Source organism: Alnus glutinosa, chromosome 10 (assembly GCF_958979055.1).
Source record: "Alnus glutinosa chromosome 10, dhAlnGlut1.1, whole genome shotgun sequence".
NCBI classification, from domain to species: domain Eukaryota; kingdom Viridiplantae; phylum Streptophyta; class Magnoliopsida; order Fagales; family Betulaceae; genus Alnus; species Alnus glutinosa.
In genome coordinates this window covers 256405-262404 of record NC_084895.1, presented here as the reverse complement: position 1 = coordinate 262404, position 6000 = coordinate 256405, and positions in this window count along the sequence as shown.

Genomic DNA, 6000 nt, shown 5'->3' with positions numbered 1-6000 from the left:
ATTTAATAAAGATCTATATCAAAATTAATGGTGATTTTAAAGGTCACCTAAATGTGTAAAAAAATGAATATATAAAAGTCTGATTGTGTGTAACATTACTCTTGCTTCATTGTTTGTTTCATGTTTGCTTTTGCGTTTGGTTTTAAAGTATATGTTGTCAATCGTCAAGGTTGGGTGTACTCCAACATCGGGAACGCCATTCTGTATTTCAAAGATCAAAATTATCAAATAAGAATATTGTGACCTTTTGATGGCCACCTTAAACCAAACCATATTTGCTAATAATTAAACGTTTTGACTTTATATATATATATAATCCGGTAAAGTCTGTGTCCTCATCCTATCGTTCAATTGACAATATCTTTTAAAATTTTTAATTTGGACAATGTCTCATAAATTATCAAAAATGTCAATATTTTTTCAATAGCGAAAATACCCTTAATAAAATAAAATAAATAAATAAATAAATAAAAAACAGAAACTAAACTAAAAACTAAAATAAATAAATACATGTAGAAACCAAGGAGGGCCAAATTTAAAATTAAAAGAAATATTAAAAAGGTCTTTTTTTTTTTTAAAAAAAAAAAACTCATTTTTTTTGTTTTATAAAAGAAATTAAAAATTTTCGTTTTTTAATTTCTTTTTCTCGAATTTATAGGGATATTTTTGTTTTATTGAAAAAAATTATAAAGTCATTTTTGTCTTTTTGTTTGTCGTGGGAGACATTGACAATTTTTTGATAGATATGAAAGATATTTTCAATTAAGTGATAGTTTAAGGGGGGGTATGTAGACTTTTCCCTGTATATAATTTGTTAGCTTTAGAGGTCCTTCTGCAATATGTAGTAAACAAAATATACGATAATCTTTGTAAAACAAATATGGTTTTGAATTTTGAGTAATTTGTTGTCTAATAGCTAATAATTTAGACAATACATTATGAAAGAGCCTATATAAAATTTATTTGTCTAAATAAATTTTGAAATACTTAATCACCTACTCGACATATTGATCTTATATAAATTCTCTCACATATACTACCAAAATTACTAAAAGTAGTCCACAAAAGTGACTCATGTCGCTTGAAACTTTTCTTCTTCTTTTTTTTTTATTCAAACTCAAGACTTTGGATCAGGATCTGTCAAATTATTTGTCTGAATTTAAAATAATTCGGGCATGTGATTGTGAGAGATTACTTATAAGACTTACTTAATCGGATAAATAATTAGGTAACTCAATTTTTATCTAGTCAGAGTCTCATATATGGCCTCTCACAATCTCTCAAATTCGAGTAAATAATTTATGAGGATCCTAATCCCAAGATTTTCGCTCTTTGATGGTTTGAGCTTTCCGCCGACTTACTATAAATAAGGGGTGTATAGAGTCCAGGAAAAATATTAAAATTTCGGCCAAAAGAAGACATGGATGTGAATAATTGGAGGGCATCATGGCATACAAAAGATGGTGGCATGATCACAAATCAGCCCACCTAATACCTAACAATCTTCCAGCCGCAGGGCCAATATGTTTTCTGATTTTACGAGTTCCAATTTTTCCATAATCATTAACAGAAATGAAATGTCCTCTGCTCCCATCTCCTCTTATTTTTATTGAGCTGATACGACGGTGTTCCTTGTTATGACGTGGGTGGACGTTAGTTTTGGACGGAAAATCAGACGGAGGTACCATTTCCGTCTTTTCATATACCACAGGTACCAAATTTGATAAAAAGTAAAACTGAGGGGGCAAAAAATAAAGGTCATAATACACATGCATGGGGCAAATATGTATTTAACCCATTACCTGATCATAATAATGTCACCAATATCAATTGTGCTTCTTCTTTATTGTTGTCGATTCTTGGAATTCGTAATTTAATTTTTTTTTTAGAACAAAATTAGATTTAACCACTTTTTCCTTTTAGATAAATGAATGAATTTTTATTGAACAAAGAATCTGTACAGTTAAAACACAAAAGATTTGCACCCTAACCATCTAGAACCTTTTATAAACAATTAGCAGATAACAAGTTGTTAAACTATCAAGATACAATCCATATTGTCTTAAGTTCCCAAGAACCAGCAATCAAGCAGCAATAGAACTTCTAGAGGTTAGTGTATATATATATATATATATATATATATACCAGCTTTGAACTCCCAGGATAAGATTAATGCTTATGATGATACTTCAGCAACTAATTACCAACTATCAGTAAGTAGACCAGCTGGTTTTTAAAACATAATCACAGGAGCCAACCCACAAATTCTCCTTCAGCTTCATTTAGTTGATTCCAGAAAATTTTGCATATACTTCATTATAAATGAAAATAAGCTACAAATTACATTTTCCCATGAATCAGGTTCAACAGGATATAAAATAGACAAGGGAAAAACTTGTCATCTCTACCAACCATGATACTCTACAAATTTTGTTTCTCAAAAATCTGCATGTTTATGTCAATTCTTTTCTTTCAAGTTTCAACCAATTTGAGGAATACATATAAAACACTCAAGCACACACAATCCCAAGTCATTGACTGTAAACGTCTTGTTTTGCAAAATTTCTGTATAGGCATGCATGCATGTATGATGTTATGTCGGCATACAAGTGAAATTCTACGCATACATGAGTAACAAGGTAAAATGGTATGTGTGAAATGCTATACATAAACTAATGCAACCGTGTGCATGACTTGCCTATAACTAAATTACATGATATACTCTGTCTGTGTGTAACTGTACGTGTTCATAGCATGTACACGATGATGCAATCTTAACATGAGAATCTATACAAATTTTACAACCAATAATTTCCACATTGAATGCAAGAACCTACAAAAACTCGAGATTAGTCATTGAGTGCCTTAATTACCAAGGTATAAATTAGAGATACTCACTGGGAATCCCTAAATTCAACAGAAATCAGCAGAATCATCTAAATGGGTACATAGAAACGAAATTTAAGAGAGAGAGAGAGAGAGAGAGAGAGAGAGAGAGTAGAAGAGGGAGGAGGAGAGGAATACCTGACGTCTTGGATTTTCTATTCTCTGGAGTTTGGTAGTTTCAGTCGTGCGTTACTCTCTCTCTCTCTCTCTCTCTCTCTCTCTCTGTTACTTTCAGGAAAACAGAGAAGGGGGAAAATCCTCTTCTCTCAAAAACTAACGACAGTGGGCCGTCTAAGTGAGGCCCCACGTCTCTTCTTGTAATTGGGCCTCTCTCTCTCTCTCTCTGTGTGTCCAATTACAACACGTAACACCAGCTATGAGGTCGACCAGGATCCTCTCTAGTTGAGAGAAATGAAAAAGGAGCCAGTTCTTTATATATAGGAGTAATTTTTTTAATTTTACATAATTACAACATGCAACACCAGCTACAAGGTGGACCAGGATCCTCTTCAGCCGAGAGAAATGGGATACGAGCCAGTCCTTTATATATAGGGATATTTTTGTAATTTTACAAAATTACATGTAAAATTACAAAAATACCTCTATATATAAGGGCCAGCTCCTCGTCCATTGAATATCATCTGGAGAGAATCCTGATGCCCGTGAGGTGCATGTCCTCGCCACTGGGTGCATACTATTTGTTTTTTTTTTTAATTGTTATTACTTATTATATTTACTTATTTATTCATTTGTGCAAGAGACTTAAATATTTTTGGGCCCTTTTTTTTAGCCCAATGAATTCCAATGATGCCTATAGAAAGTGAGAGACCATTGGTGCACAACTGTTGTCCAAAAAGCTTTTCCCCCATAAAGTTTATTGGGTGTTATCAAGCATGTTCTTTGGCTTGTCAGTTTAATTTGAATGTTTTTGAATGTTCTGCCATATCAAACAGGAGGGGGGGGATTCCGCTGCACATCAGCTTGCAAAATTGGGTGTTGCATGATCACAATCGTATTTGGGTAGAAGCTGTTGTTGCCAAGGCCTAGAGCTGCACTGGAACATCGCACCAAAAAGGGTATTACAGAGGTTTTAATCCATTGAGATGGTCTTTCTCTAGCTGATGCAACATGGGAGATTTTGGATGAAATTCAGCAACGTTTTCCATATTTTACCCTTGAGGACAAGGGCAGGAATGTTATGTATGGGAGAGTAGAAGCTGGGCAGGTAGAGTTGCAATGCAGGAATATGAGTCATTATGTGGTCTGTTAGTATTTTATCATTGTTATTATTGTTAGTATTTAGTTTTTAGTCTTCTCACGGGTCTATGCTACCCAAGAGTCTTGGTGTTGTTAATGGTATAGGAGTCTTAATTGTTAGGAAAGTTGAGTTTGTATGTGCCACTCTTCATAACTGCAGCCTCTAGCCTTTCTTTTTCATCTTGTATGCACATGTATTTCTCCTTCAACTGGTCCAAAACTCTTTCACTCATCTTCATTTACTAACAAATAAGTCATTAGCGCACAAAAGAAAGAAAAAAAATCAGAAAGAGCATAAAAGGGAACCTGAATCCAAAAGGTCAAGAGTTCAAAACAACCATTAAATATGTTGGCAGAAGGTAGCTAGTGTTAAATGTATTTGAATCCTCTCCAGTTTAAGAACTGGAAAGGAGCCGATCAGTTGAATTGAGATGGCAAAATTGTCCAAAAAAATATAAAAAGACAATTTTGCCCTCTCAATTCAATTGACCGACTCCTCTCCAGTTCACTTGAAGATCCTATTCCGTGTTAAATGGGCAGGTTTCATGCTGTTTCTCACCATTTTAACAAATTAATCAAAAGGCTAAAACAATTCACTATGTTGTTATTGACCTAAATATATAAAAATAGTTACTAAAAAAAACAAAAGTCAATGGTCTCTACTTGTAGTTAAGCTAACACCTTGAACTAAAGAACAATTCACTATGTTGTACTTATGATAACCAGAGAACCACTCTTGAACTAAAGAACAAAAATAATGGCTGAACAACACCTTGTAGTTCAGCTAACACTCAATTTCAGAACAAAATCCTAAGCTGAACACCTGCAAATATGCAAGAAACCACCATGACCATTTGATCTTCACATCCAGGTGAAAACCAAAACTTCAGAAAAAAAAAAAAAAAAAAATCCCGAGTTTTATAAATAAAATCAGAAACCCAAGGCACACACCAAGTGATGAAGACATAAATTAATTAATGTAAAACACAGACCCATTAGCATATTCTTATCTGATATCAAAACTCGAGGAAGAACTGCCCTAACAGACCAAAATCAGCGAAAAAAATAATCTCAACTTTCAAGAACAAAACCACAACCCTTTAAACCAAATCCCAAGCATCAATAATTTTAAACAAACCCATTTCTAATCCTATAATTACTGGAACCTGGTAAACAACTATTGAAGCTATGGGGAAAAAAATAGAGGGATGACACATATTCATCTCTTACTCATCAATTTCGTAAATCCATCATTGAATTTGTGGAAACACATATTGGTCACACATATTCAATGGTAGATTTCCCATTTTCTTGTATGGAAATGGACAAGAGATTGGCACAAGATGGAAATCAAACATTTCTAAAAAATAAAAATAGGAGAAGGCCAAAAAAAAAAAAAAAAACTACCAAAATAGGATTGAAAATCTACAAACATGCAGCACATGATCAAATCATATATTTATGATTTAAATGCTTCAAATCATAAATATATGTTTTGTTGAAAATCGGATCTGATTGCAAACAGCACATGAACTTAATTGTATATATTTATTTATGATTTGAATGCTTCAAATCATAAATATAAAATTTGTTGAAAATCGGATTTGATTGCAAACAGCACATGAAATCATGTACTTATGATATGGATGCTTCAAATCATAAATATAAGATTTGAATGCTTGCTTAGAAAAAATAAATTATATACATTTATGATCCAAATTTATCTCGAAATCTGATCCTAAAGTGAGTTAAACCTTCTTTTCCGAGCAATTCCTGGATTATTTTTCTCTGCATGCATTCAGCATTCAGCATTCCTAATCTTAAATATAACCATTTAAGAAGCAACCGAGTTAGAGT